The sequence below is a fragment of the Glycine max genome, chromosome 20 (genome assembly GCF_000004515.6).
Source record: "Glycine max cultivar Williams 82 chromosome 20, Glycine_max_v4.0, whole genome shotgun sequence".
Taxonomy (NCBI): domain Eukaryota; kingdom Viridiplantae; phylum Streptophyta; class Magnoliopsida; order Fabales; family Fabaceae; genus Glycine; species Glycine max.
Genome location: NC_038256.2, coordinates 5,465,144 through 5,476,328, shown reverse-complemented (window position 1 = coordinate 5,476,328; position 11,185 = coordinate 5,465,144). Strand labels below are relative to the sequence as shown.

The window sequence follows — 11,185 nt, the reverse complement described above, 5'->3', positions numbered from 1 at the left end:
ACATAGGCATGAAGTTTGCTTTGGTGTTCCTTTTGGTTGTAATTTTTTGTAAAAAAAATTCCTATGTTTCCTGTCTAACTTTTGAAGCACCAGACGTTTGGTAGAGCTTCTTTAGCTTAAGTATTTTTTTGGGTTTTTTGTTGTTGGTGTTTTCCTAAGATTTTTTGGTTTTTGTGAATGCATGGTTGGATTTTTTGTATCTTTGTCTTGGAATCAGTTTCTGCTAGGGTTTGTTTGCGAGAAATTATGGCTGTGTTTTGATTATAAACTGATACATTGACCATTGTTTGTTTTGGATAATGGCCAAATACTGTCTTGCATGCTGTAGGATAATTATTGCTTGCAGTTCTTAGAGTACTTGAATGAGGCTGAAAATGATGTTCAAATGATTATTCTATTGACCCATGGTCGAATTAAAGAAGCACAAACCACACCTTTTTTTTTCCTGTTATGTATCTTTAGTTCTTCATTTAATTTTTTGTGCTTCTTTCCTATATCTTTTTTTCCTTTGATGCTAACACTTGCATGTCTATTATACACTTGTGCCCGCACGTTAGCTGATTTTTATGCATGTTTGCTTTTTATTATTATTATTATTATTATTATTATTATTATTATTATTATTATTATGTAGGCTATGTTCTCCTATAGTTTCTTAGTTTGTTTTAAAACAAGTGTTTATCCCTAAATTTCAATTTTTTAAAACAAGTGCAGAAAATAAATTGTTGGTTTGTTGAATGGATATGCAACTGGAGGTGCAATATCAACAAAAGGTAACTCTTTTTTCTTTCATTTTCTGTCTTTTATCATGTTTTTCTTTCTCTTATATGTTACAAATGACAGGCATACATGACATTTCAATAATAAAGGTAATGATTGCTATACTTTACTAATAGTTATTTTTTTCGGTTGTGGCATTGATCTTGGCTGCCTGATATGGCATCTTTATCTGCTTTTCTTGCTCAGTTGTTGGGATAGAATTGGCATGTTCACATGGCACACGGTTTCTCTCATCCTATTGCATCTATATATCAAAGCTTGATCGACTCATGCTTCCTATCATCACTGCCCGTTTTCTAAATCTCATTCTTCATCTGCAACTATTTGGATTGCTGATTTTTGGTACATTCTCCACTTTTTAGAGTTTATTTTTTCCCTTCCCAATTGTTGATATGAATTATCATTTATTATTTTCTAGAAGTTGATAATTTTTTCATGTTCATTCTGCAGTTAATACCATATTGATATTGGCGCATTTCTTTGAGAAGGTTACTAATTCATTGGCACAGGCAAAAATGTTGGGATTTTTCAAGGAGAAGTTGGTTAAAGCACCCAAAGAGGTGAACAATCCAGCTTCTTTGAATTCATGCAGCAAGCCTAAGCCAAGTCATGAAATCCTGAAGGATTTCATGCCCTACAATTCCTCCAATGCTTTCTCCATGTGCTTTGGGAATGATGCTTTGTTAGCCTATTCCCCTTTAAACAAGCCCTTCATTCATCATAGGTATACTTAATTTAATTGCCTTTGAGATATAAATGAATCTATTGTTATAATCAGTACATTCCATTTTCAAATTTCATGGTTGATAGGTTAATAAATCCATTGTTTGTGAAACGGATTTATGAATGATTAAGTTGTATTGCTAATACAAAAGAAAAAATATGTCACGGGTTGTTTAGTGGTTTGGATAACATATATTGTGTCTTCCTGGGTGGCTTGCACAACCTTAGCATGGTCAATAAGCAGTATGGTCTATCAAAGGGAACAAATGAGGCCATTTTTATCACTAAAGTGTATCGAACTCTTCACGACAGGGGTCCACACCCTGCTGATCAGGTCGTCGAGGAACTTGAAGGTAGTTTCGATTTGTGATCTATGACAACAAGGATGGAACAATTTTTGTAGCATCTGTAACTCTCTAATTTCTCGATCTATGCATGGCAATGTGTGGTTTGGCTATGTGTAAATGGTGTTATTAATCTTTCTTGGACTGATTATTAATTTGTTTGTTTGAGCATGGTTCTAATGGCCAGATTGGGCTCTACTGGGGTGTTGCAACTGATAGTTCCATAGTTATTTCTGAAAATCTGGAGCTTATAAAAGCAAGCTGTGCTAAATCATTTGCACCATTTCCAACTGGTATGTAAATTTAAAGCTTTGATTCTAAATCACCATTCAAATTTCTAATTCTTTTCAGAGTAACTAATAAGTATAAGATAATGGAAAAGAAAAATAAATGTGGCATAATAGAAAAAGTAAAATACATTTCAAAGGGTAACTTGTGTGTGGAATTTAACGCTTTACTGGTGTTTTTGTTTGGAATGGTCAATAGATCAAAGCCTGAAACATCCATTCTCTTTTCTTTTTCTTGGTTGATATATTATTATTATTATTATTATTATTATTATTATTATTATTATTATTATTATTATTATTATTATTATGTAGGCTTTGTTCTTCTATAGTTTCTTAGTTTGTTTTAAAACAAGTGTTTATCCCTAAATTTCAATTTTTTAAAACAAGTGTAGAAAATAAATTGTTGCTTTGTTTACTGGATATGCAACTGGAGGTGCAATATTAGCAAAAGGTAACTCTTTATTCTTTCATTTTCTGTCATTTTTATCATGTTTTTCTTTCTCTTATATGTTACAAATGATAGACATACATGACATCACGATTTCTCTTCTTCTCGAGTCAATTTTTTCATTTTACATTAGACACATCTATTTTTCGTTGTATGTTTTTACCTCTCTACGGGCAATATTTGCATACTAGCAGGAGACACAAGTTGCTCTTTCATGTTCTTGCAAAGCTAAACTCCATTTAAGGAAAAATCTTCAATCTTACATCATTATTCTTTATTTTATTTATTTTTTAAACTTCTGAGGCATCATTCTTTTAAGTTATGGTTATGCATTATACTATATTACTAAGTCTAACTAATCCTTGAATTAACCACAAATTATATATAATGGCACAATGGATTGTTAATTTACTTTTTATTTCTATTGATTTTTAAAATTCCTAAATTTGGTGAAACCTTTTTTCTTTTAGTTTGAGTTGATGATGGAGTTCTATGATGAACATGAAGGATGGTGATGACTGTGATTTTAGATGAGTCTCGATTGTGCATTGAATTTTCTATTATGAAATAATTTTATTCTTTTTTCTTGATTATTATATTATATTTATTTGCTATTTGAATTGGATGCATAGCCAAAATGATGGAAGCTTGCTTGTGGGGCTTCTATGGAGGCTGGATCTTTCAAATTCAATGGGGTCCTTTAATGGTGATTTTCCACCATGGAGATGCAGCGGAAGACAAAGGAGAAGAAGTGAGAGGAGGCGCCATCCATTAAGGAATAGGCCATGGAAGAAGGAGCTTCACCACCAAGATGAGCCTTGGATAAGAAGCTTGGAGAGGATGCTTCAATGGAGGAAAAGAAAGAGAGAATGGGGGAGCACGAAATTGAAGGAATAAAAGAGGGAGAGAAGTGGAACTTTGAAGTGTGTCTCATAAGACTTTCATTCATCAAAGTTACAACAAGTGTTACACATGTTTCTATTTATAGACTAGGTAGCTTGAGAAGCTTTCTTTAGAAAACTTCCTTGAGAAACTTCTTTGAGAAAACTTCCTTGAGAAGCTAGAGCTTAGCTAAACACACCCATCTAAAAACTAAGCCCACCTCCTTGAGAAGCTAGAGCTTAGCTACACACCCCTATAATAGCTAAGTGCACCCCCATGACAAAATACATGAAAATACAAAAAAAAAAGTCCTTACTACAAAGACTACTCAAAATGCCCTGAAATACAAGGTTAAAACCAAATACTACTAGAATGGCCAAAATACAAGGCCCAAAAGAAAGAAAAAACCTATTCTAATATTTACAAAGAAGAGTGGATCCAACCTTGACCCATAGGCTCAAAAATCTACCCTAAGGTTCATGAGAACCCTAGGGCCTTCTTTAGTAGCTCTAGCCTAAGTCTCTTGGAGTCTTCTATCCAATACCCTTGGGGGGTAGGATTGCATCATCCTCTCCACCTTGGAAAGGATTTGACCTCAAATCCCGAGGTTCTTCATACTCTGGGCTCCTTCCCTCGACACCTGTAAAAAGAATGAAAACATATGTATTAGTGGTGTTGGGTATGTTAGAGTAGGGTAAGGTCTGAAAACCCATTTCCTGGGCATCTTCCCATGAAGGAACATGGTTCCTCACCAACTCAATGAGTGGTGCTGCAAGTATAGAAAAATATGGGACAAACCTTTTGTAAAAGTTTGTTAAGTCATGGAAGCCCCAAATTTTTCTTATACTTGGTGGAGTGGGCCACTCGGGAATGACCTTTATTCTCTTAGGGTTCATGGGAACCCTTTAATCACTATTTGAAAAATTAAGAAAAAGTAACGCAATAAAACATACATTTTTCTGTATTTTCATATTGATTATTCCTACCAAAAAGTATGACAAACCTAAGGTGTCCCATATGAGTACCTAAGTTTGTATTGAAACTAAAAATAAGAACAAACCTACCTAATGGGTCCCTATGTACACACACCATGAAGATGTTGGGTGCACGAGTGATTTTACAAAAAAGGGTGGCACCATTCAAAATATTCATCATACCACCTATTTTAGGGACTTGGTGCCTAATAATACCTATTTTTGGCCCCAACAAAGCACAAGGATTTAAGTTCTTGCAAACCAAACCCTCATCCAACAACTTCTTTACTTGAGGAATAAACTCAAGCCCAAGAGGTGTGGCAATGCTAGCAAGTGTCTTTTTACAAAAGAGAAAATGTGGAGGTTGTCTAAGAGGGAAAGTTTCTTTAATGTTTGTCTTTATTGTAAAATGATTTTCCTTCTTAGCTAAACTCTTGGAGGAGACACTTACCTCCTTACACTTCTCTTTAACCACTAATGGTTGTCCTTCTTTTTGGGGGTAGATTTCTTCACTAGATTTTTCCCCTTTTGCTTCTTCACTTTCACTAGAGGAAGGTGAAGTAGTAGCCTCATCTTGGCTACTATAAATGTCTTGGCCCCTCATAATCATGGTTTTTGTGGTGGGGCATTGAGAAGTAATGTATCCTCTTCCAAGACATTTAAAGCGCTTTATAAAGCTAGCCTTCTCTTGCATACTAGCCTTAGGGGCTTGCTTTTCTATTATCTTCCCCTTATCATCTTTGGGCTTAGAAGGTATCACCCCTAAGATTCCTTGACCTTGGTCTTTCTTTGGATAAGAGTGAGAGCCATAAGATTTTGAAGTAGACTTCTCTTTAAGTTGTTGCTCTACCCTTATTTCCCAATCTAAGTTAGCCTCTACATTGTCCTTCCCATGGAAGTATGGGAGGTTAATGTTAGCCTCTTGAGACTTTCTTTCCTTTTCTCTCCTATGGGAGTGAGGTCTAAGATGTGACCTATGCCTTCCTTCATAATAGTCGCGAAGTTCTTCACTTAGGCTCTTGCAAGAGTTATGATTACTATAGGAGACATGTTTTTCTCTTTTCATTTCTTTCATTATTTTTCTTCTTTCTTCCTCTCTTATTTTATTTCTTTCATCTTGACTTATTTCTTCCACTCTTTTTTTTCCTTTTTCTTTTCTCTCTTGTTTTTCTTTCTATAACTTGAGGGAACTCAACTCATCTAAGATTCTAGATAAATGGTCTTTATGACTAGTACCCTTGCCATTAACACTAGCTGAATGATGACTCATGTTGGTTCCTAAGTTGTGGTTCTTTCTCGTTGGAGGTTTGAAAACAAAAGGTAAAAGAAACTATGTTTGAAACTAGCCAAAGTAAACACTAAAAGAGGTGTGAAAGATAAGGTAAAAACTAATTGGTAAAAGACAAGCTATCTAGGCGGTTTGACAATGGAAGGTAAAGGAAATAAGCTATGAAAGTAATCAAGAAATGTGAACTAGGAAAATCCTAAGAGTGTTTGGATGACCACATTTAAGGTTCCCAACAAAACACTTACAATCCTAAGGGAAAATTGCCTAAAATTATTTCACACAAATGAAAGTAGGGTGACCTATTGGAGGCTCCCAACTTACTTCCAATGAAAGGCCTTTTTGTTACAAAATTTGAAAGCAATGAATGTAAGTAAATTGCAAATTAAAAAATTACAAAACGTCCTCAATTTTGGTGGTTGTTCTCTCTTTGGTGATTCACTCAATTTGGAATGCTTTTTAGTCCAATAGCTCTTAAGGTGGTTGGCCCCTTTCTTCTTGACTCAAATTCTTCAAGGGATGACACCCATCCTCCTTCCAATTCCCTATATGGCAACCCACAAACAAGGAAACAAAGAGACAAGCAATAACCAAAGACCAAAAAAATGAAATGAAAGCTAAACCAATGGATTTTTAACAAGACAATTTTTCAAGGATTATTCAACAATTAAAGCAATGAAAAAGACATAGAAGCAAGCTAGGACTTCAAAGAGAAACTTAGAATGACTCTAGACTAGAGTAAAAAAAACTATAAAAAAAAGACTCAACAAACCTCTAGCTTTGGCACTTGTTTTCACAGTAATTTTCAATTGAAATTTAGGAACTAAGATTGGTATAACATAGGCACCAATTATAGAATAAATTTTGAGCCAAAACAACAAGCACACTTCCCTTTCACTTTTTTTTTCCTGGATACTGATTTTTCTACCAACTTGTGTGATTTTTAGTATTTTTTCCTTTTATCCAAATCACTTGGTTCTTTTTTATAACTTTTTTTCAGATGTCTAGCAAATTCAGTAAAAATTTCAGCTCAAAATTCGAAGTAACCAATTCTCAGTAATTTTTACAAGTTTGTATGTCCAAGCTGCCAGCACCAGCGTTTTGTTTTTTTAAGCATGGTATATTGATTGCCTTGGGCTTACTTTCAACCTTCCCATGTATGTTGAACTCACTAGGATTGTTTACCACAGTTTTAGGAGTTCAATATTCACTTAGGATCAACATTTCAGCCAACAATTCAATCACCAAAACTCAAATTCACAATAGACACAATCATAAGGAAACCTAAAAGTTCAAAAAAAGGTTCACAATCAAAGACTCTCTAAGAATTTTGCATGAACATGTTAAGGACTAATTAACATGAAAGATTTGACTCAAATCAAATAAGAGGCTAAGAGAATTTCATACACTCATAAACAAATGAGTTAGACAAAGAAACAAGAAAACAAAAGTCAGCACAACATAAGAAATCTTATGTGACAAGTTTCATGACTAGACATGACTTCTATGATAAAACTACAATAGGTGAACAAGTCACTCTAGATTTTTTATGTTTTCTTCTACATTAATATTTTTGTAAGAATTTTATGGTTTAGGTTTCAGCCACAAAAAAATAACAAGACAAAACTCAAAGGAACCTAAACTCAACACAATTCATGGTTCAAGAACAAGAACAAGAAATTTGAACCATAAAAAATCAAATCTAGCTTCTATAGCAAGTTTAATCGGTGGAAACTCTAAAGAATCATGTTAAAAACATTTATCACAAGACATGTGAGGAGATAAATGGAGAAAAAAATGAAGAAACAACAATGGAAGAGAAGGTAAAGCAAAAAATTAATGGAAGTTTAAGGAGCACCTACTTGAAGCTCTTGTGCTCTGATTACCACTTGATCGAAGCTTGCTTGTGGGGCTTCTATTGAGGCTGGATCTTTGAGTGTCAATGGGGTCCTTTAATGATGATTTTCCACCATGGAGATGCAGTGGAAGACAAAGGAGAAGAGGTGAGAGGAGGTGCCATCCATTAAGGAATAAGCCATGGAAGAAAGAGCTTCACCACCAAGATGAGCCTTGGATAAGAAGCTTGGAGAGGATGCTTCAATGAGGAAAAAAAAAAAGAGAAGGGGGGAGCACGAAATTGAAGGAATAAAAGAGGGAGAGAAGTGGAACTTTGAAGTGTGTCTCATAAGACTTTCATTCATCAAAGTTACAACAAGTGTTACACATGCATCTATTTATAGACTAGGTAGCTTCCTTGAGAAGCTTTCTTGAGAAAACTTCCTTTAGAAGCTTCCTTAAGAAAACTTTCTTGAGAAGCTAGAGCTTAGCTAAACACACCCATCTAAAAACTAAGCTCACCTCCTTGAGAAGCTTCCTTGAGAAGCTAGAGCTTAGCTACACACACCCCTCTAATAACTAAGCTCACCTCCTTGAGAAGAGAAGCTAGAGCTTAGCTACACACCCCTATAATAGCTAAGCGCACCCCCATGACAAAATACATGAAAATACAAAAAAAAAAGTCCCTACTACAAAGACTACTCAAAATGCCCTGAAATACAAGGCTAAAACCCTATACTACTAGAATGGCCAAAATACAAGGCCCAAAAGAAGGAAAAAACCTATTCTAATATTTACAAAGAAGAGTGGATCCAACCTTGACCTATGGGCTCAAAAATCTATCTTAAGGTTCATGAAAACCCTAGGGCCTTCTTTAGTAGCTCTAGCCTAAGCCTCTTGGAGTCTTCTATCCAATACCCTTGGGGGTAGGATTGCATCACAAAATGCATTTACTAGATCACGAGGTGGTCTTCCAATTGGAGATGGAATATCTTTGAATTATGGTGTGCATCCTGTTGCAAATATTCCACTACATGATCAGTTTTCTTGTGGAAATGACTATGCCTTGAAGGTTCTGCCCTGAATTTTTGTGTGTTTGTGGCATTATACATTTGATTTTTCGCATCTGTGATAGTGTCATCTTTATTTTAATCAATTTTATGTCTACATTTACAGGTAAGGAAACCATATACTATCACAAAACAAAGAGAAAGCTAGGCAGATGAAGAACATAAGAAGTTCCTTGAAGCCTTAAAGCTATATGACAGGGCCTAGCGACGGATTGAAGGTATAATTAGTTTAGAAATTTCATATCTTAGGCAAAGTATGACATAAAGATTCTAGCAGCACACACACAGATTCTGAGATTAACTACATTTCTCAGGTAAACCTGTTATTTATGTTTCCTATTTTTTTGGTGCAATGGAAAGTCCAATCAAAAGTACTGGCAACTAAACTCTATTAACTCTAATCAAAGTGTTGTTATTTTAAATTATTAAGCTTTAGCTAACTCGACTATTTCTGAATTTTCGGTTTGCCTTTCTATCAATATGAATTAACCACAACAATCCAACATGCATTTCAATTTATTCAAATAAACATCTTCTGCTCCTGCTATAATGCCAATCATTCACGCCTTCATGACACTAGCCTTGAATATTCCAAGTCATGTCCATTTGTATTACCAATTCTTATTTTTTATGATTCTCTGTATCTTTTTTTCCTTTTGGACTTTTTTTTCCTATTCGATGGTCATGGTTATTGACAAAAAACTTATTGAACCCATTCTTTGGCCAAATAATCAATACAAAGTCTGTCCTGCTGCTCAGCCTAGACCCTGCATCATTGCAACTGTAGGAGTAACATATTAGATTCTAGATAGAATTGTTATAATCCTGATTGGTGATAATAACTGATCTAATATATATATATATATATATATATATATATATATATATATATATATATATATATATATATATATATATATATATATATATATATGCTCTACATCCATCTCTGGCAAAAGTTAAAATTAGTTTTTGAAAAATTGACTTAAAATATCATATGATTTTTATCCAATGATCATGCATGAGTTAAAGCTCCAATTACATTTCTTCCTGGGCAAGATTTAAAATGATCTTATCCTCTATTCTGCATTTTTCCTAAAAAAATATTCAACATAAGGCCAGCTACATTAAATTATAAGTCAAGTCACAAACCTCACTCTACATTGTTTGATCATGTTCTTGGTTCAATTGTCAAATCCAGTTGATACACAACACCTCCAACATTAAAAGCATTCATGATATAATAATTCATTATATTCTATTATTGCTTTGATATTCCATAGTGCAGCTTATAAAAAGAGTTAAAACATTTCACATGCATAAATAACCCTTCAGCTGCTTGCACAACAATGTACCTTGCCAATCATTCAAATGCCCTTGCAACATTAACTCTTAAGAAACAACAATTAAGACTGCATAATTGCCAAACAACTCAATCTGTCGTTAGTTACAACTTTGTGAAAATGCAACAATTTAATGCCTACAATCTGCTACTTCAACTTCCTTCAACACACCAAAGGAGAGCTTATCTTGCAAATTTTGTTTCAGTTTTTTGCCAAAGAACCATTAGCTTCAGGCTATCCCAGAAATGAGCATAACATCGTCAACAACGTCAAGTAGGGTAAGCCACCTAAATAACTTTCATTTACTTAGCTTTTGTTTTCAATCAACTGCTTTTCTTCACCCCAAATCCTATTTTCCTTCAAACACTTCTACGCCTGAAATTATCATGCCTACATTATTGCAGATAAGTAATCCAATTATGAGGTGACCCTTCATCCTACAATTTATCGTCGTCTTCCACAATGACAGAGTGATATTAAACTACTCTTTTATTCACATTGTTTCTTTGACTTATTCTTCTCATCCAATATATAACACCTAACTTTAACACATTTTTTTGGCAGGATTATATAGAAATACCAGTCTTCTACCATGAACAGTGGTCACCACACTACCCGGACTTTGCCCACTTTAGCTATGACGGAGCCATGTACGAAATATGAATCAGATAGCACCGAGGGAAATTCTTCTTTGCTGATGGCCTCAAAATCTTCAGAAAAGATTTAGGGATCCACGAGTCCACCACCATCAATTTTTTGGCCTGTGACCAAAAATGGATATTCAACCTCCACTTCAGTCCTCCACTAGATCTACAATCATGCGGCAGACCCCTACTAACATCCAGAATGCATGTCTGGACTCTTGAACTCACCCAAGGCCTGCTTGGTGCCCCTGATCCACTGGTAACTGACATTAACTACATTTACATTATTATGCAAATTTTTTCCAAACATTAATTTCAATTTAATTTTATGTACAAAGACTTCCACCTATTGCAGCAATACATCTTCCTTCCTGCGGTTTCCATATGACGATTTTAAGAAGGTTTGGCCCTCCATTGCAATGGCCTGTCATCACGCTTGACATTGGCATTGGTGACAAGTACGTTGTCCAACCATGGTACCAATTTCTCGCAAAAGGTGATTTCAGCCATGAAGACGAACTCTCATTCTACTATAGGCCTCACGACAAAATTTGGGAAATTGTTAT

General features: G+C 34.7%; 1 pseudogene; it reads left to right on the top strand.

The window, feature by feature from the left end:
* Positions 1-1,295: 1,295 nt before the first annotated feature.
* LOC100814702 (stem-specific protein TSJT1-like) lies at positions 1,296-2,148 on the top strand (annotated as a pseudogene).
* The last annotated feature ends 9,037 nt before the right edge of the window (positions 2,149-11,185 follow it).